We start from the raw sequence: 22,197 nt of genomic DNA on the forward strand, positions 1-22,197 counted from the left end.
TATGCCCCCATTTTGCAGGCGCTGTTTGGCCTACGGCCACATCTTCGCCTCGTGCAGCACATGAAAATGCAGATTTTGTGGATCTGAGGAACACGCGGCGAGGGATTGTGACAAGCCTAAGGCGTGCCACGGGTGTGGCTCGTCAGCACACCTGTGGCGGGGGTGCCCGGCTCGTCAGAGGTCATATGCGTCTGCGGCTGGGGGGGGAGCAGGAGCGGGGGATGGGGGAGGAAGCACGCCTCATGACCAGAGTACAGGTCCAGAGGGGAAGGCCGCAAGGAAGGAGGAGGAGCAAGAAGCGGCGGATGGAAGAGAGAAGGAAACGGAAGGCACGGGAGTAGGAGAACCAGGAAAAGCGGCGGAAGAAGGCAAACGAGTGGAGGAGCATGAGAGAGAAGAAAGCGAGGGAGGGGTGGTGGAGAAGGAGACGGTGGAAGAGCAAGTGGACTGGGGGGAAAGTGCCCTGGTGGAAGAGATGAGGGGTATGGTGGAGGAGCTGGCGGGGGGGGAGGGTGGTATCTCTCCTCTGCCGCCATCACCAAAGAAGAGAATGAAGAGGAGGGTGCGATTGGCCGACAGTGAGAGGGAGGGGATGGCCAAGAGAGTGATGGGGGTGGGAGAAACCTCTGGGTTGCTGCTGGTTTCCCCAGGCCCTCAACTTCTGTTGGGTGGGGACACACCTAACAAGACTCAGGACTGGGTACAGGAGGAGGTGGGGAGTTTTTTGTTTGGGGACTCAGCCTCCCCGATTTTCTTTCCAAACCAGCTGCAGCACTGGGGAGGGGGAGGAGTGTGGGGGTAGACCCAGGGTGCAGGGCACCCCGGAGCCAAACACTATTCCTGCATCCTGGGTTGGTGAGATGGAGGAAGAGGGGGGGATGTCGGGAGTACGGATGGTGTTCTCACCGGTAGATATGGAGCAGGGGAGCATCGGGTGAGTCTCCTGTTTTTGTTTTTTTCTGTCTGGGTTTAGAATTTGAGTGTATTACATGATTTTATTTTATTCTTTCATGGGATCTAATTTTACCTTTGTTAGTTTAAATGTAAGGGGTTTAAGGGATTTTGTTAAGAGGAGGGCGGTTTTTAGTTATTTGGAGGTTGTGGGGTTTGATTTTTGTTTTTTACAGGAGGTTCACCTGAGGGATGGAGGGGATGTTAGTAGGTTTAAGAGGGAGTGGGACAAGGGGGAGTCGGTTTGGGGTATTGGGGGGGTGCACTCATCGGGGGTAGGGATTTTGTGTGGGCACAGGGAGGTAAAAGTGGAGGATTCTTTTGTGGTAATGCAGGGGAGGGTTATAGGGGTGGATGTCACGATAAGGGATTGTAAATTTAGATTAGTGGTGGTGTATGGGCCACAGGTGGTGGCAGACAGGAGGGAGATGGTGGACTGTCTGGCGCCCCTGTGTGTCACAAATAGGAAATTAGTGATAGTGGGGGATTTTAATACAGATTTAGGAATAGGGGTGGATAGCAGTGCAGGCGCCATCACCAGGCTAATGGCTTGCCATGGTCTGGTTGATGGTGGTCTGCACACTACCCCGAAAATGGCCGGTCCTACATGGCGCAACTCCAGGGGCAACTCCAGGGGGGTTGAGCGGAGGCTCGACTATATTTTTGTACCCAGGTCTTTGGGTAAGTTGTCTGGGCAGGCTGTTGCCTGTTTTCTTTTCGGATCACGACGGGGTGCTCCTGCAGGTGGGGTCGCCAGTCTGCCGCTTTGGTAGGGGGTACTGGAAGTTAGATCGGGATGTGCTGGAGGAGCAGGCTTTTGTTGACGGGTCTCAATACAATCTAAATCTGATACCTCACTGTCTAAATAGATGAGGTGTGGACTGTATGCTCAATACAATCTAAATCTGATACCTCACTGTCTAAATAGATAGGTGTGGACTGTATGCTCAATACAATCTAAATCTGATACCTCACTGTCTAAATAGATATGGTGTGGACTGTATACTCAATACAATGGTGTGACTGTCACTGTCTAAATAGATCAATACAATCTAAATCTGATACCTCACTGTCTAAATAGATATGGTGTGGACTGTATACTCAATACAATCTAAATCTGATACCTCACTGTCTAAATAGATATGGTGTGGACTGTATACTCAATACAATCTAAATCTGATACCTCACTGTCTAAATAGATATGGTGTGGACTGTATACTCAATACAATCTAAATCTGATACCTCACTGTCTAAATAGATATGGTGTGGACTGTATACTCAATACAATCTAAATCTGATACCTCACTGTCTAAATAGATATGGTGTGGACTGTATACTCAATACAATCTAAATCTGATACCTCACTGTCTGTCTTTTGACTGATACTGCTTTTTAAACTGGTCTGGTCAGTCTACTCAAATATTTGTACTATTCATTGTTCTATCTGCAGGCAATACTTTAGTAATTTGTCATTTCTAATAATGATTCATTCATTTATGAATAGATATGTCAGGTTTCAGGACACTGATACAGTGAATATTTGTAATATAATATGTTAAAAAAAATATTTGATCTATTTTCACCAAAAAAGAATATCAAATCAAATCAAATTTTATTTGTCACATACACATGGTTAGCAGATGTTAATGCGAGTGTAGCGAAATGCTTGTGCTTCTAGTTCCGACAATGCAGTAATAACCAACAAGTAATCTAACTAACAATTCCAAAACTACTGTCTTATACACAGTGTAAGGGGATAAAGAATATGTACATAAAGATATATGAATGAGTGATGGTACAGAGCAGCATAGGCAAGATACAGTAGCTGATATCGAGTACAGTATATACATATGAGATGAGTATGTAAACAAAGTGGCATAGTTAAAGTGGCTAGTGATACATGTATTACATAAGGATGCAGTCGATGATATAGAGTACAGTATATACGTATGCATATGAGATGAATAATGTAGGGTATGTAAACATTATATAAGGTAGCATTGTTTAATGTGGCTAGTGATATATTTACATCATTTCCCATCAATTCCCATTATTAAAGTGGCTGGAGTTGAGTCAGTGTCAGTGTCAGTGTGTTGGCAGCAGCCACTCAATGTTAGTGGTGGCGTTTAACAGTCTGATGGCCTTGAGATAGAAGCTGTTTTTCAGTCTCTCGGTCCCAGCTTTGATGCACCTGTACTGACCTCGCCTTCTGGATGATAGCAGGGTGAACAGGCAGTGGCTCGGGTGGTTGATGTCCTTGATGATCTTTATGGCCTTCCTGTAACATCGGGTGGTGTAGGTGTCCTGGAGGGCAGGTAGTTTGCCCCCGGTGATGCGTTGTGCAGACCTCACTACCCTCTGGAGAGCCTTACGGTTGAGGGCGGAGCATTTGCCGTACCAGGCGGTGATACAGCCCGCCAGGATGCTCTCGATTGTGCATCTGTAGAAGTTTGTGAGTGCTTTTGGTGACAAGCCGAATTTCTTCAGCCTCCTGAGGTTGAAGAGGCGCTGCTGCGCCTTCTTCACGATGCTGTCTGTGTGAGTGGACCAATTCAGTTTGTCTGTGATGTGTATGCCGAGGAACTTAAAACTTGCTACCCTCTCCACTACTGTTCCATCGATGTGGATAGGGGGTGTTCCCTCTGCTGTTTCCTGAAGTCCACAATCATCTCCTTAGTTTTGTTGACGTTGAGTGTGAGGTTATTTTCCTGACACCACACTCCGAGGGCCCTCACCTCCTCCCTGTAGGCCGTCTCGTCGTTGTTGGTAATCAAGCCTACCACTGTTGTGTCGTCCGCAAACTTGATGATTGAGTTGGAGGCGTGCGTGGCCACGCAGTCGTGGGTGAACAGGGAGTACAGGAGAGGGCTCAGAACGCACCCTTGTGGGGCCCCAGTGTTGAGGATCAGCGGGGAGGAGATGTTGTTGCCTACCCTCACCACCTGGGGGCGGCCCGTCAGGAAGTCCAGTACCCAGTTGCACAGGGCGGGGTCGAGACCCAGGGTCTCGAGCTTGATGACGAGCTTGGAGGGTACTATGGTGTTGAATGCCGAGCTGTAGTCGATGAACAGCATTCTCACATAGGTATTCCTCTTGTCCAGATGGGTTAGGGAAATGTGAGTGTGGTTGAGATTGCATTGTCTGTGGACCTATTTGGGCTTGTAAGCAAATTGGAGTGGGTCTAGGGTGTCAGGTAGGGTGGAGGTGATATGGTCCTTGACTAGTCTCTCAAAGCACTTCATGATGACGGATGTGAGTGCTACGGGGCGGTCAGTCGTTTAGCTCAGTTACCTTAGCTGGGAACAGGAACAATGGTGGCCCTCTTGAAGCATGTGGGAACAGCAGACTGGTATAGGGATTGATTGAATTCCGTAAACACACCGGCCAGCTGGTCTTGCATGCAGCTGGGGATGCCGTCTGGGCCTGCAGCCTTGCAGAGGGCACGTTTAAATGTCTTACTCACCTCGGCTGCAGTGAAGGAGAGACCGCATGTTTTCATTGCAGGCCGTGTCAGTGGCACTGTATTGTCCTCAAAGCGGGCAAAAAAGTTATTTTGTCTGCCTGGGAGCAAGACATCCTGGTCCGTGACTGGGCTGATTTCTTCCTGTAGTCCGTGATTGACTGTAGACCCTGCCACATGCCTCTTGTGTCTGAGCCGTTGAATTGAGATTCTACTTTGTCTCTGTACTGACGCTTAGCTTGTTTAATAGCCTTGCGGAGGGAATAGCTGCACTGTTTGTATTCAGTCATGTCACCAGACACCTTGCCCTGATTAAAAGCAGTGGTTCGCGCTTTCAGTTTCACACGAATGCTGCCATCAATCCACGGTTTCTGGTTAGGGAATGTTTTAATCGTTGCTATGGGAACGACATCTTCAACGCACGTTCTAATGAACTCGCACACCGAATCAGCGTATTCGTCAATGTTGTTGTCTGACGCAATACGAAACATCTCCCAGTCCACGTGATGGAAGCAGTCTTTGAGTGTGGAGTCAGCTTGGTCGGACAAGCGTTAGACAGACCTCAGCGTGGGAGCTTCTTGTTTTAGTTTCTGTCTGTAGGCAGGGATCAACAAAATGGAGTCGTGGTCAGCTTTTCCGAAAGGGGGGCGGGGCAGGGCCTTATATGCGTCGCGGAAGTTAGAGTAACAATGATCCAAGGTCTTTCCACCCCTGGTTGCGCAATCGATATGCTAAATATGATAAAATTTAGGGAGTCTTGTTTTCAGATTAGCCTTGTTAAAATCCCCAGCTACAATGAATGCAGCCTCCGGATAAATCGTTTCCAGTTTGCAGAGAGTTAAATAAAATTTGTTCAGAGCCATCGATGTGTCTGCTTGGGGGGGGATATATACGGCTGTGATTATAATCGAAGAGAATTCTCTTGGTAGATAATGCGGTCTACATTTGATTGTGAGGAATTCTAAATCAGGTGAACAGAAGGATTTGAGTTCCTGTATGTTTCTTTCATCACACCATGTCACGTTGGCCATAAGGCATACGCCCCCGCCCCTCTTCTTACCAGAAAGATGTTTGTTTCTGTCGGCGCGATGCGTGGAGAAACCCGCTGGCTGCACCGACTCCGATAGCGTCTCTCCAGTGAGCCATGTTTCAGTGAAACAAAGGACGTTACAGTCTCTGAATATCAGTGTTCAGATCAGGGTTTGACATGAATATGGAGAAAAATATACTGCCACTATTTTCACCACCAAAGAATAGCAGTGTGATTTTAATATGATTTAACTCTTTGCAGGCTGTCACGCTGTCTAGTCACAGAGGAAGGCTGTGCTTCTCTGGTCTCAGCTCTGAGGTCAAACCCATCACACCTGAGAGAGCTGGACCTGAGCTACAATCACCCAGGAGACTCAGGAGTCAGACTGCTCTCTGCTGGACTGGAGGATCCACACTGCAGACTGGAGAAACTCAAGTATGTAGAGGTTTATGTCAATGTTCATATCAGACATTTTTGACTTATCAGGCTAGTTAAGACAAACATTCTGACCACCACTTGGACAAAGTTGTGTGTGTGTGTGTGTGTGTGTGTGAGTTCAAGTGTATCCCTCAATGACTGTCTGTTCTTCTGCTTACCGCTACAGTGTGGAACATGGTGGAGAGTACACAATGAAACCTGGGATTAGAAAATGTGAGTGTTGACTGCTGTGTGACTGTGTGTGTAACTAATGGGAATAAGTGTGTTTTATATTACCATACAGTATAACGTGATCATTCAACAAGTCTCAAGTTACCTTAACTTCTCCTTTTGATACCTAGAAACATCTACATTAAATGAATTAGTGAAAAGTGAGTTAACATTTTAATGTGAATGATGAGGATTTCTAATATTGTGTCTGGTTTCATCCATCAGATGTCTGTGATCTCACACTGGACCCAAACACAGTAAACAGACAACTCTCTCTGTCTGAGGAGAACAGAAAGGTGACATGGAGGAGAGAGGAGCAGCCGTATCCTGATCACCCAGAGAGATTTGAGGAGTGTGACCAGGTGCTGTGTAGAGAGGGTCTGACTGGGCGCTGTTACTGGGAGGTAGAGTGGAGTGGGAGAAGGGCTGATATAGGAGTGACATATAAAGGAATCAACAGGAGAGGAAGGGGTGATGAATGTTGGCTTGGATACAATGACAAGTCCTGGAGTCTGTTCTGCTCTGACAACAGTTACATTGCCTGGCACAATAGTAAAGACACTACCATAGACGTCCGCCCCTCCAGCTCCCACAGGGTAGGAGTGTATCTGGACTGGCCAGCCGGTACTCTGTCCTACTATAGAGCCTCCTCTGACACACTGACCCACCTGTACACATTCACCTCCACATTCACTGAGCCCCTCTATCCAGGGTTTGGGGTTTATACTGTTGACTCCTCAGTGTCCCTGTGTCAGAGACACTGACACACACTGGACACACACACACACACACACACACACACACACACACACACACACACACACACACACACACACACACACACACACACACACACACACACTGGACACACACACACACACACACACACACACACACACACACACACACTGGACACACACACACACACACACACACACACACTGGACACACACACACACACACTGGACACACACACACACACACACACACACACACACACACACACTGGACTCACACACACACACACACACGGTCTCCATGTGTTTGATTATATAATTTACTGTATTAATAAATGAGGAGAGTTTACAAACCACACACAAGTCAGAGTTATTTTTCAACCTCATCTTTTAATAATATGAGCTTCATCATTCCCTGTGACTCTCAGATCAATTCAGTGTCTATTAATGAGAGTGTTTAGAAAATAATATTTACTGTCTTTTATAGCCAAGATACACCCCTCTCAACACACAACCACAGATCTTTGGAACTTCACAAAGTTACCAAAACATCACCTAAACAGATACATTCACATTGGAAGACAATGTTCAATTCTGACTTCTCCCTTTCTGATATTTTCTGATCTGACCTCTCCCCTCTCTGGGCCCCAAGTGACTTTCCCTAACCTCTTGGAACTCTAGGGGCAGTATTTCATTTTTGGGTTAAAAAAAACGTTCCCATTTTAAACAAGATTTTTTTATCACGAAAAGATCCTCGACTATGCATATAATTGACAGCTTTGGAAAGAAAACACTGACGTTTCCAAAACTGCAAAGATATTATCTGTGAGTGCCACAGAACTGATGCTACAGGCGAAACCAAGATGAAACTTCAAACAGGAAATGAGCAAAATTTTTGAGGCGCTGTTTTCCAATGTCTCCTTATATGGCTGTGAATGCGCCCTGAACGAGCCTACACTTTCTGCCGTTTCCCCAAGGCGTCTGCAGCATTGTGACGTATTTGTAGGCATATCATTGGAAGATTGACCATAAGAGACCACATTTACCAGGTGCTCCGGTTGGTGTCCTCCGTTGCAATTATTGCGTAATCTCCGCCCGGCGTCGTTGCAATCTTCAGCTGCAAGTCTTCTTCCATGTGATTTCAGAGGAGAAAGCAGACTTCCACGAACGATATATCAACGAAGAGATATGTGAAAAACACCTTGAGGATTGATTCTAAACAATGTTTGCCATGTTTCAGTCGATATTATGGAGTTAATTTGGAAAAAAGTTCGGCGTTTTGATGACTGAATTTTTTTTATTTTTTTGGTAGCCAAACATGATGTACAAAACGGAGCGATTTCTCCTACACAAAGAATCTTTCAGGAAAAACTGAACATTTGCTATCTAACTGAGAGTCTCCTCATTGAAAACATTGGAAGTTCTTCAAAGGTAAATTATTTTATTTGAATGCTTTTCTGGTTTTTGTGAAAATGTTGCCCGCTAAATGCTACGCTAAATGCTATGCTAGCTATCAATACTCTTACACAAATGCTTGTTTTGCTATGGTTGAAAAGCATATTTTGAAAATCTGAGATGACAGTGTTGTTAAGAAAAAGCTTAAGCTTGAAAACTTAGCATATTTATTTCATTTAATTTGCGATTTTCATGAATAGTTAACGTTGCGTTATAGTAATGAGCTTGAGGCTGTATTCACGATCCCGGATCCGGGATGGGTACTATCGAGAGGCAAGAGAAGAAGAAAGGAAAATGCAACTGACGACAGTCCAACAAAACACATCCTAATGTATCTCACATATTATGAAAGTAAATAAAACATCTAATTTATCACTAATAATTACTAATTCGTATTCAGCTATGACACAGAGATACTGACACATGTGGTTTCCATTTGTTCGATTACAGGAATATTCTGAAAATGTTGATGTCACTCCCATGAAGTTACGTTAATAGGGGGGCGTAACTCAATATTAGGAAGGTGTTCCTAATATCTAGTCCACTCAGTGTATAACCCATAGACTACACTGCTCAGTTAGAGTAATATCTAGTCCACTCAGTGTATAACCCATAGACTACACTGCTCAGTTAGAGTAATATCTAGTCCACTCAGTGTATAACCCATAGACTACACTGCTCAGTTAGAGTAATATCTAGTCCACTCAGTGTATAACCTATAGACTACACTGCTCAGTTAGAGTAATATCTAGTCCACTCAGTGTATAACCTATAGACTACACTGCTCAGTTAGAGTAATATCTAGTCCACTCAGTGTATAACCTATAGACTACACTGCTCAGTTAGAGTAATATCTAGTCCACTCAGTGTATAACCTATAGACTACACTGCTCAGTTAGAGTAATATCTAGTCCACTCAGTGTATAACCTATAGACTACACTGCTCAGTTATAGTAATATCTAGTCCACTCAGTGTATAACCTATAGACTACACTGCTCAGTTAATATCTAGTCCACTCAGTGTATAACCTATAGACTACACTGCTCAGTTAGAGTAATATCTAGTCCACTCAGTGTTTTTCAACCACATCAAATATCCATCCAAGTCAAACTGAAATCTTATCAGAAACATGTATAACCTTAGACTACACTGCTCTAGAGTAATATTAGTCCACTCAGTGTATAACCTGTAGGCTACACTGCTCCGTCTGTTAAGGTGCCTCTTTATCAGCATCATAAAAGCTGATAGTTTTTCAACCACATCAAATATCCATCCAAGTCAAACTGAAATCTTATCAGAAACATGTTGGGCCTTTTACAATGAACTAGATTATTACAGTTTATATTCATAACTAACACTTCCCCTCAATCTAACAGTCTGTCATAAAGAACACATTCTAACATTCTGTCATAAAGAACACATTCTAACATTCTGTCATAAAGAACACATTCTAACATTCTGTCATGAAGAACACATTCTAACATTCTGTCATAAAGAACACATTCTAACATTCTGTCATAAAGAACACATTCTAACATTCTGTCATAAAGAACACATTCTAACATTCTGTCATAAAGAACACATTCAAATTAGTAACTAAAATAAAAAACAGTTTTCCATCTCAAAAGGTTAAATAAAGAAATGACTATAATAAGAGCATATTAAGTGCCAAATAACATTTGTGACAATTTGTGGAAATAGGAAGACAAATGTGAATAACTGTTGTTATCAACAACAGTGATATTTGAGGCGTAACACTGGAAGACATGAGGTCTCCCATATTCTCCAGTAAAACATTATCAGACACTATAGTTTTGGTTCTAATACAAGGTATTATGTGCCGTTACCAATTAAAAGGCACAAATACCATAACTATTCTCTGGGGAAGTGGGTATCAATACCATAACTATTCTCTGGGGAAGTGGGTATCAATACCATAACTATTCTCTGGGGAAGTGGGTATCAATACCATAACTATTCTCTGGGGAAGTGGGTATCAATACCATAACTATTCTCTGGGGAAGTGGGTATCAATACCATAACTATTCTCTGGGGAAGTGGGTATCAATACCATAACTATTCTCTGGGGAAGTGGGTATCAATACCATAACTATTCTCTGGGGAAGTGGGTATCAATACCATAACTATTCTCTGGGGGTGGGTATCAATACCATAACTATTCTCTGGGGAAGTGGGTATCAATACCATAACTATTCTCTGGGGAAGTGGGTATCAATACCATAACTATTCTCTGGGGAAGTGGGTATCAATACCATAACTATTCTCTGGGGAAGTGGGCATCAATACCATAACTATTCTCTGGGGAAGTGGGTATCAATAACATAACTATTCTCTGGGGAAGTGGGTATCAATACCATAACTATTCTCTGGGGAAGTGGGTATCAATACCATAACTATTCTCTGGGGAAGTGGGTATCAATACCATAACTATTCTCTGGGGAAGTGGGTATCAATACCATAACTATTCTCTGGGGAAGTGGGTTATCAATACCATAACTATTCTCTGGGGAAGTGGGTATCAATACCATAACTATTCTCTGGGGAAGTGGGTATCAATACCATAACTATTCTCTGGGGAAGTGGGTATCAATACCATAACTATTCTCTGGGGAAGTGGTTATCAATACCATAACTATTCTCTGGGGAAGTGGGTATCAATACCATAACTATTCTCTGGGGAAGTGGGTATCAATACCATAACTATTCTCTGGGGAAGTGGGTATCAATACCAGAACTATTCTCTGGGGAAGTGGGTATCAATACCAGAACTATTCTCTGGGGAAGTGGGTATAATAAAATACTTAATAAAAGAGCTGGGAGTGAAGAAGATACCCTGGACACCGTCAGGAGAGGTTTCAGAATAATAACTACTGAAATGGAGACAGACGGACCAGATTCTCCCTGTAAAGTGGGACTAGAGGAAGATAGAAACACCCTGGACACCTTCAGGAGAGGTTTCAGAATAATAACTACTGAAATGGAGACAGAAGGACCAGATTCTCCCTGTAAAGTGGGACTAGAGGAAGAGAAGTTTAATAAAGCCTTAGAGGTGCTGAAAGAGGAGCTCCAGCATTCTACTAATTTGGCTCCAATATGGGAACAATGTATCAAACCGGTCATCATTTCCCTGCTGACGGAACATTCCAATCTAATAAAGAACTCAGAGATGTTGTTGTGGTCTGGGACAATAAATAACATTAAGCACCAAGAAACATTATGTTGTTGTGGTCTGGGACAATAAATAACATTAAGCACCAAGAAACATTATGTTGTTGTGGTCTGGGACAATAAATAACATTAAGCACCAAGAAACATTATGTTGTTGTGGTCTGGGACAATAAATAACATTAAGCTGTTACACACCCAGAAACATTATGTTGTTGTGGTCTGGGACAATAAATAACATTAAGCACCAAGAAACATTATGTTGTTGTGGTCTGGGACAATAAATAACATTAAGCACCAATAAACATTATGTTGTTGTGGTCTGGGACAATAAATAACATTAAGCACCAAGAAACATTATGTTGTTGTGGTCTGGGACAATAAATAACATTAAGCACCCAGAAACATTATGTTGTTGTGGTCTGGGACAATAAATAACATTAAGCTGTTACACACCCAGAAACATTATGTTGTTGTGGTCTGGGACAATAAATAACATTAAGCTGTTACACACCCAGAAACATTATGTTGTTGTGGTCTGGGACAATAAATAACACCCAGAAACATTAGCTGTTACACACCCAGAAACATTATGTTGTTGTGGTCTGGGACAATAAATAACATTAAGCTGTTACACACCCAGAAACATTATGTTGTTGTGGTCTGGGACAATAAATAACATTAAGCTGTTACACACCCAGAAACATTATGTTGTTGTGGTCTGGGACAATAAATAACATTAAGCTGTTACACACCCAGAAACATTATGTTGTTGTGGTCTGGGACAATAAATAACATTAAGCTGTTACACACCCAGAAACATTATGTTGTTGTGGTCTGGGACAATAAATAACATTAAGCTGTTACACACCCAGAAACATTATGTTGTTGTGGTCTGGGACAATAAATAACATTAAGCTGTTACACACCCAGAAACATTATGTTGTTGTGGTCTGGGACAATAAATAACATTAAGCTGTTACACACCCAGAAACATTATGTTGTTGTGGTCTGGGACAATAAATAACATTAAGCACCAATAAACATTATGTTGTTGTGGTCTGGGACAATAAATAACATTAAGCACCCAGAAACATTATGTTGTTGTGGTCTGGGACAATAAATAACATTAAACTCCATATATAAACTGTTACAATAAATAAACCCAGAAACATTATGTTGTTGTGGTCTGGGACAATAAATAACATTAAGCTGTTACACAAGAAACATTATGTTGTTGTGGTCTGGGACAATAAATAACAGCTGTTACACACCCAGAAACATTATGTTGTTGTGGTCTGGGACAATAAATAACATTAAGCTGTTACACACCCAGAAACATTATGTTGTTGTGGTCTGGGACAATAAATAACATTAAGCTGTTACACCCAGAAACATTATGTTGTTGTGGTCTGGGACAATAAATAACATTAAGCTGTTACACACACCAGAAACATTATGTTGTTGTGGTCTGGGACAATAAATAACATTAAGCACCAATAAACATTATGTTGTTGTGGTCTGGGACAATAAATAAAGCTGTTACATACCCAGAAACATTATGTTGTTGTGGTCTGGGACAATAAATAACATTATAAGCTGTTAAACCCAGAAACATTATGTTGTTGTGGTCTGGGACAATAAATAACATTAAGCTCCATTACAAACCCATGGTCTGGGACAATAAATAACATTAACACCCAGAAACATTATGTTGTTGTGGTCTGGGACAATAAATAACATTAGCTGTTAACACCCAGAAACATTATGTTGTTGTGGTCTGGGACAATAAATAACATTAAGCTGTTACACACCCAGAAACATTATGTTGTTGTGGTCTGGGACAATAAATAACATTAAGCACCAAGAAACATTATGTTGTTGTGGTCTGGGACAATAAATAACATTAAGCACACACCCAGAAACATTATGTTGTTGTGGTCTGGGACAATAAATAGACAAAAACATTAAGTCTGGTGTAAATACACACCCAGAAACATTATGTTGTTGTGGTCTGGGACAATAAATAAAGCTGTTACCCAGAAACATTATGTTGTTGTGGTCTGGGACAAGCCCAGAAACATTATGTTGTTGTGGTCTGGGACAATAAATAACATTAAGCACCACCCAGAAACATTATGTTGTTGTGGTCTGGGACAATAAATAACATTAAGCTGTTACACACCCAGAAACATTATGTTGTTGTGGTCTGGGACAATAAATAACATTAAACTGTTACACCCAGAAACATTATGTTGTTGTGGTCTGGGACAATAAATAACATTAAGCTGTTACACACCCAGAAACATTATGTTGTTGTGGTCTGGGTAAAGAAACATTATGTTGTTGTTCCAATAAATAACATTAAGCATTCAGACCCAGAAACATTATGTTGTTGTGGTCTGGGACAATAAATAACATTTATGTTGTTGTGGTCTGGGACAATAAATAACATTACACACCCAGAAACATTATGTTGTTGTGGTCTGGGACAATAAATACCAATAAACATTATGTTGTTGTGGTCTGGGACAATTAACATTAAGCACCACCCAGAAACATTATGTTGTTGTGGTCTGGGACAATAAATAACATTAAGCTGTTACACACCCAGAAACATTATGTTGTTGTGGTCTGGGACAATAAATAACATTAAACATTATGTTGTTGTGGTCTGGGACAATAAATAACGTTACACACCCAGAAACATTATGTTGTTGTGGTCTGGGACAATAAATAACATTAAGCTCATTACCCAGAAACATTATGTTGTTGTGGTTGGGACAATAAATAACATTATTCAGACCGAAACATTATGTTGTTGTGGTCTGGGACAATAAATAACATTAAGCTGTTACACACCCAGAAACATTATGTTGTTGTGGTCTGGGACAATAAAAACATTACAGCACCCAGAAACATTATGTTGTTGTGGTCTGGGACAATAAATAACAGCTCATTCACACCAGAAACATTATGTTGTTGTGGTCTGGGACAATAAATAACATTAAGCTGTTACACACCATTCAGAAACATTATGTTGTTGTGGTCTGGGACAATAAATAACATTAAGCTGTTACCAGTTAAGAAACATTATGTTGTTGTGGTCTGGGACATTAACAGACCGAAACATTATGTTGTTGTGGTCTGGGACAATAAATAACATTAGCTGTTACACACCCAGAAACATTATGTTGTTGTGGTCTGGGACAATAAATAACATTAAGCTGACACCCAGAAACATTATGTTGTTGTGGTCTGGGACAATAAATAACATTAAGCTGTTACACACCCAGAAACATTATGTTGTTGTGGTCTGGGACAATAAATAACATTAAGCACCAAGAAACATTATGTTGTTGTGGTCTGGGACAATAAATAACATTAAGCACCCAGAAACATTATGTTGTTGTGGTCTGGGACAATAAATAACATTAAGCACCAAGAAACATTATGTTGTTGTGGTCTGGGACAATAAATAACATTAAGCTGTTACACACCCAGAAACATTATGTTGTTGTGGTCTGGGACCCAGTTAAACCCAGAAACATTATGTTGTTGTGGTCTGGGACAATAAATAACATTAATTCACACCCAGAAACATTATGTTGTTGTGGTCTGGGACAATAAATAACATTAAGCTGTTACACACCCAGAAACATTATGTTGTTGTGGTCTGGGACAATAAATAACATTAAGCACCAAGAAACATTATGTTGTTGTGGTCTGGGACAATAAATAACATTACCTGTTAAACATTACACTGGGACAATAAATAACCAGAAACATTATGTTGTTGTGGTCTGGGACAATAAATAACATTAAGCACCACCAGAAACAACATGGTCTGGACAATTGTGGTCATTGGGACCAGAATAAATGTTGTGGTCTGGGACATTAAATAAAGCTGCACCCAGAAACATTATGTTGTTGTGGTCTGGGACAATAAATAACATTAAGCTGTTCACCCAGAAACATTATGTTGTTGTGGTCTGGGACAATAAATAACATTAGCTGTTACAACCCAGAAACATTATGTTGTTGTGGTCTGGGACAATAAATAACATTAAGCACCCAGAAACATTATGTTGTTGTGGTCTGGGACAATAAATAACATTAAGCTGTTACACACCCAGAAACATTATGTTGTTGTGGTCTGGGACAATAAATAACATTAAGCACCCAGAAACATTATGTTGTTGTGGTCTGGGACAATAAATAACATTAATTATGCTGTTGGGACAATAAACACCATTAAGAATAAATATGTTGTGTGGAGGTGCTGACTAACGATGAATAAACTATAAACTATCAAATTAAATAGAGTCCCACACTCCATATATAAACTCTATATATAAACTCCATAATAAACTCCATGTATAAACTCCCATAAACTCCATGTATAAACTCCATATATAAACATTCCTGTATAAACTCCATATATAAATATCCATATATAAACTCCATATATAAACTCCATATATAAACTCCATATATAAACTCCAGGTATAAACTCCATATATAAACTCCATGTATAAACTCCATATATAAACTCCATATATAAACTCCATATATAAACTCCATATATAAACTCCATATATAAACTCCATATATAAACTCCATATATAAACTCCATATATAAACTCCATGTATAAACTCCATATATAAACTCCATATATAAACTCCATATATAAACTCCATATATAAACTCCATATATAAACTCCATATATAAACTCCATGTATAAACTCCATATATAAACTCCATGTATAAACTCCATATATAAACTCCATATATAAACTCCATATATAAACTCCATATATAAACTCCATATATAAACTCCATATAAACTCCATATATAAACTCCATATATAAACTCCATATATAAACTCCATATATAATATATAAACTCCATATATAAACTCCATATATAAACTCCATATATAAACTCCATGTATAAACTCTATATAAAAACTCCATATATAAACTCCATATATAAACTCCATATAAAATATATAAACTCCATATTTAAACTCCCAGTAATTGATTGGGTTTTTACCAACGTTTCAGCATCACTGTGTCTTCTTCAGGGTGATGTCATGAATACTTGAACCAGGTTATGTAGACAAACAGTGCTATTAGTGCAACCAATGTCAATAGTGAGGGGTGTGTCATAATTATTAAGTTATTAATTAAAATTAATTAGTGAAACTTTTAAAAAACAATAGTTTATGGCGTATTAAATATAGTAGGCTATATTATATATATCCCCCTCTCCTATTGTTAAATTCACTCACCGCTAGGTGTAATTGATCCTATCGTACCAGTTAAAAACGCTCATTCAGACCGCTAGGTGTAATTGATCCTATCGTACCAGTTAAAACGCTCCTAGGTGTAATTGATCCTATCGTACCAGTTAAAAACGCTCATTCAGACCGCTAGGTGTAATTGATCCTATCATTACCAGTTAAAAACGCTCATTCAGACCGCTAGGTGTAATTGATCCTATCGTACCAGTTAAAACGCTCATTCAGACCGCTAGGTGTAATTGATCCTATCATTCAGACCCAGTTAAAAACGCTCATTCAGACCGCTAGGTGTAATTGATCCTATCGTACCAGTTAAAAACGCTCATTCAGACCGCTAGGTGTAATTGATCCTATCGTACCAGTTAAAAACGCTCATTCAGACCGCTAGGTGTAATTGATCCTATCGTACCAGTTAAAAACGCTCATTCAGACCGCTAGGTGTAATTGATCCTATCGTACCAGTTAAAAAATTGATCCTATCGTACCAGTTAAAACTCATTCAGACCGCTAGGTGTAATTGATCCTATCTTACCAGTTAAAACGCTGTAATTGATCCATTCAGACCGCTAGGTGTGATCCTAGTACCAGTTAAAACACTCATTCAGACCGCTAGGTGTAATTGTTTGTAGGTCTCTTATCCACCTACGTTCCACTGCTTTTCACCGCCCACTGGTCCACCCAGAACACGACTGTAATCCTGATATATGGAGGTAAGTGATGGGGTGATCCTGGAAATGAGTCACTAGTTCTGTGTGTAAATGGGCCCGTTTGATATTGTATAGATGTTGTTTAAGTCTATTTTCTATTGTATTCTGGGTTTCCCCAATGTAGTGTTTTTTGCAAAATGTGCAAGTGATTATATATATGACATTTGGAGTGTAGAGTGAAATGGAATATAAACCTGGAGTGGAGGTCTTGCTGTATGAGTTTGAAATGAATTTTCTTGGTCTGAAGTGGGCCGTGTAGGGTTTGGGTGGTTGTGGGGGCTTGGTACTGTATTTAGCTTGGATGAGGATGTCTTTGAGGCTCTTATTCCTCCTAAATGCTGAGATTATTCTATACGGCTGGAGGGGTGTGTGTGCCTGTTGGGTGATGGAAAAATGGTGTTTGAACGCCTGATGTAACGGTTTGATCCTATGTGAGAATGTAGTAACTAGGGGGATGAGGATTGTCTGCTGCTCGGAAGGGGAATGAGAGGAGGAAAGAAGATTGTGGTTCCGAGGGGGTCAATTTACAAATCTGTTGTTCTAGGAGGGGTAAGGTTAGGGGTAGGGTTATGATTAGGATTAGGGGTGGGGTTAGGGTTAGTGGTGGGGTTAGGGTTAGGATTAGGGTGGGGTTAAGGGTGGGGTTACGGTTAGGGTTAGAGTTAGGTTAGGGTTAGTGGTGGGGTTAGGGTTAGAGGTGGGGTTAGGGGTGGGGTTAGGGGTGGGGTTAAGGTTAGGGTTAGATGGTTAGGGTTACTGGTGGCGTTAGGGTTAGCGGTGGGGTTAGGGTTAGGGGTTGGGTTATGGATATGGGCAGGAGCAGGATACCAACCTGAATTAGGGTAAGGGTTAGGGGTTAGGGTTGTGGTCAGGGTTGAAATCAGGGGAAGGGGAGGATTTGGAAATGTCTCCGGAACCTCTATAATGGAGGTTGGGGTCCAAAAGAGTGATTGACAGACTTGTGTTATGTGAGTGTGTAGGTTGAATGGGGAGAGAGGGCCCCCAAGGTGCTGTTTTTTATGGTTCTGAGATATCATTTAGAGTGACCTGTCTGAGTGCATGAAATTATGTTTGAATTGCTTTTCCCAGGTCCTGTTTGCAGGAGGAAATCCTATGAAACCGTATAATTTGTGATTTAACGATGCCTCTAAATGTATGTTTGGGGTGATGTTAAGGGAATTTTTATCAATAATGACTAATTATGTATACATTTCAATCAGGACTGACTAATCAGAATAATATTATGTTACTGTATAGATGTATGAATTTTCTTTTAACCTTTGTACTGAATATAATGTGTGTAAATATAATCAAGAATTAGAACAATGACTGTCTGTTCCTTGGTAGAAATGAATGAACTTATAGCCAGACTGGCTAGAATGCTTATCTACACAGGCAGACCTTGGCTCGGATCATAAATTATCTAAGTCTTGAGAACCATACAGCCATTGTACTGGAGCGGAGATGAGACGGGGTAATACGAAAACTAATGACGTCATTTTCAGTTTATAATCTATGGTAAACTGTATCATGTTCAGTACTCTCGAGAATAAACGCTGCTGATAGATTTTGAGACTGGTCTCTGTCCATTTCATGCAAATAAGAGTCTTACAAATTCTTAGGAATTGACAGAGTGTTTAATTTTAATTGGGTATTAAAACATATAGGAATGTAATTCCTATAACAGGTGATAACTGTGTTTGTGGAGTAAAGCATGTGTATCTGTTGGTTTGAAATAAACTTTAGTGAATATTGTTTTTTGAGACTGATTTATGTGATTAAAGAAAACTGTAGTATCCAATACGTGTACTTCACATGGATCTATTATGTATTTAACCTTAATGGATGGGTGGTGACTGGTGAGAATGCTAATGAATTCAGTGAATAGTTGGATATCATGAGGCCAGGCTCCTATAATGTCGTCTAGAAGTCTGTAATAGAATGTAGGTTGATGTGGGCACTTGGCCAATGCCTCTCTCTCCCATTCAGCCATGTAAAGGTTTGCATATGCCGGGGCACATTTCTTGCCCATAGCTGTTCCCTCCACCTGTAAGTAGTGCTTATCATTGAATATAAAGTCATGTATGTGAGGCTGATTTCTAATAATTGTAGTATTTCATTGTCTGGTCTATTGCTATCTGGGTGTGCATGGAAAATATGTCTGACCGTCTGTAGTCCTGTTGCTGTATTTATGTTAGTGTATAAGCTATCAATGTCTATAGTGAATATATATGTTTGGGAGGGAACAACTATGGGTTTGATCTTCTCAAGAAAGTGATAAGTGTCTCTGAGGTAGCTGGGGTGTCTAGTGGAGAGAGGGTTGATATAATGATCAATATATTGGGCTATGTTGTATGATTCCCTATTACAGTGTCTCTGAGGTAGTGGGGTGTCTAGTGGAGAGAGGGTTGATATAATGATCAATATATTGGGCTATGTTGTATGATTCGCTATTACAGTCTGATACGATTGGCCTGCCAGGAGGAACTTCATAGGGAATAGTCCAGGTTTCTGGTTCTTTATGAATGTTGCAAAGCAGGTAAAACAGTCTAGGTGGTGGAGTGTCTGGTCCAAATAGAAAGTCTCGTTGTTTATTCGTGATGTGCCGTTTATCATAAAGTGTTTGTATGATTCTACGTAATGTAGTCTGGGTCTGTGGTTGTAGACTGTTTCCTATTGGTACATAATACTTGGTGTTGGATAACTGTCTATTTGCCTCGTATGTGTATTGATGTTTATCTAGGATCACTGTTTCAGATCCCTTATCTGCCGGTTTCAATATTATGTTGTTTATAAGTTCTTTTATGGCCTGTCTTTCGATGCGGGTAATGTTGTCCTCTCTATCTGCCTGGGTGTGATAGTTGTGAAGGGTGTCTTGGTCGGTTCTGATTAGGTTCTTTACCCTCCTCTCTATCTGCCTGGGTGTGATAGTAGTGAAGGGTGTCTTGGTCGGTTCTTTACCCTCCTCTCTATCTGCCTGGGTGTGATAGTTGTGAAGGGTGTCTTGGTCGGTTCTTTACCCTCCTCTCTATCTGCCTGGGAGTGATAGTAGCGAAGGGTGTCTTGGTCAGTTCTTTAACCTCCTCTCTATCTGCCTGGGTGTGATAGTAGTGAAGGGTGTCTTGGTCGGTTCTGATTAGGTTCTTTACCCTCCTATCTATCTGGGACAGTTTGGGTTCCCAGATTGAAGGAAGGGTGAATGGTAAATGGTTGTCATTCGTCTGATAGTCAAAGTAGTCTAGAAGTTTAAGTCGTCTATGATATTTATGTGTGTCCCTATGAAGTTCCTCCCAGTCACATTTACCAGGGCGGGGAATGAAAGACAACCCCCTCTCCAAAAGTTGGGTCTGTGCTGTTGTGAGTTGAAAAGACTTGGATAAATTCATGATGTTTGATGAGAGGGGGTCAACTACCCCTCTGCTGGGTCATCTAAGAAAGCAACTGGGGGAGGAAAGGGGGGAGAGAGTACAGGGGGTTGGGGGGAAAAGAAGGGTGTGGTGTGGCTAGGTGGGTCCAAATTGAGGGTAGAGCCTATTCTAAATTTAGCTGCTCACATCAATTCTTAAAAATGAGGTCTGCTGTGGTTGTTGTCCAGTGTATCAGGTCTGTTGATGTGTGGAATTCATCATGGGGTATCTCCAAGAGAAATGGGCCATGTGTGGTGATGTAACCGTTAATGACTGAGGTTTCGTTTTCGATCTGGTGAAAGGAGGTGTGAGTGGTTAATAATGGGGAGGTAAATAATTGCATTAGGGAAAGTGACTCTTGCTTCCTTGTGCATTGATGCAATCTGTTTGATTGATGTTGTGTATGGGTCATTATCCATATTGTTTATGCCCACCGAGAGAACCACTATGCTGGTGTCTAAATGAACCTCTGTTTTCTCCAGAACCTTTGTGAAATGGTCAAATGTTGCTCCGGGGTAACTGTCCACTTGTATGTTTGGGTTATGAAATGGAGGGACTTTATAAACATTTGAGTCTCCCAAGACTAGTATTGGTTTATTTCCCTTAAAATTCCAATCCGCCACCTTGCCTTTTGGTCTGTCTTTATGGTACGATGGTTTCTGAAGGGTTGCTGGGGTTGGGGGTTGATGCTGGGGCTGAGGCTGGGGTTGGGGTTGATGCTGGGGCTGAGGCTGGGGTTGGTAAAATCATAATGATTCTACATTTATAGTATGAACCTGGATCATCATAATGATTCTACATGTTATAATATGCCATGGCCTTTACTGGCCAAAGGTTAAACTGCTGTTATGGTTATGATATACTATGGTGTTGTGTCACTAGACTTTGACCACATATTATTGCATCCAAAGATCAACTGAACCTAGAACATAGATACAGAGACACTTGTCATCAGGAAGGTTCTCTCTCAGCAGAACGGAAAATATCTCAATGACTTGACATGTTCTGGTTGTGAATTCAGGCTACAAGGTAAGACTCTTCCCAGGGATTATTGTAAAGTGTGTAGAGACATTAAATGTCTGGTGTTATTTTAGTATAGTGAATGACAGTAAAACACTCAGATCTAACAGTCCATTTCACCTGGGACAGCTACGTGACAGTTCAATCATACAAAATGGCGCTAACTGGGCGTAGTCAAGTCACATACAAAAACATGTTGTTCATATAGCTAACTGGGTGTAGTCAAGTCACATTCAAAAACATGTTCATATATTCGTATATCGCGGTTATTTTACAATTTGTATATA

This window comes from Oncorhynchus tshawytscha, unplaced genomic scaffold, assembly GCF_018296145.1.
Source record: "Oncorhynchus tshawytscha isolate Ot180627B unplaced genomic scaffold, Otsh_v2.0 Un_contig_2748_pilon_pilon, whole genome shotgun sequence".
In the NCBI taxonomy this organism is placed as follows: Eukaryota; Metazoa; Chordata; class Actinopteri; order Salmoniformes; family Salmonidae; genus Oncorhynchus; species Oncorhynchus tshawytscha.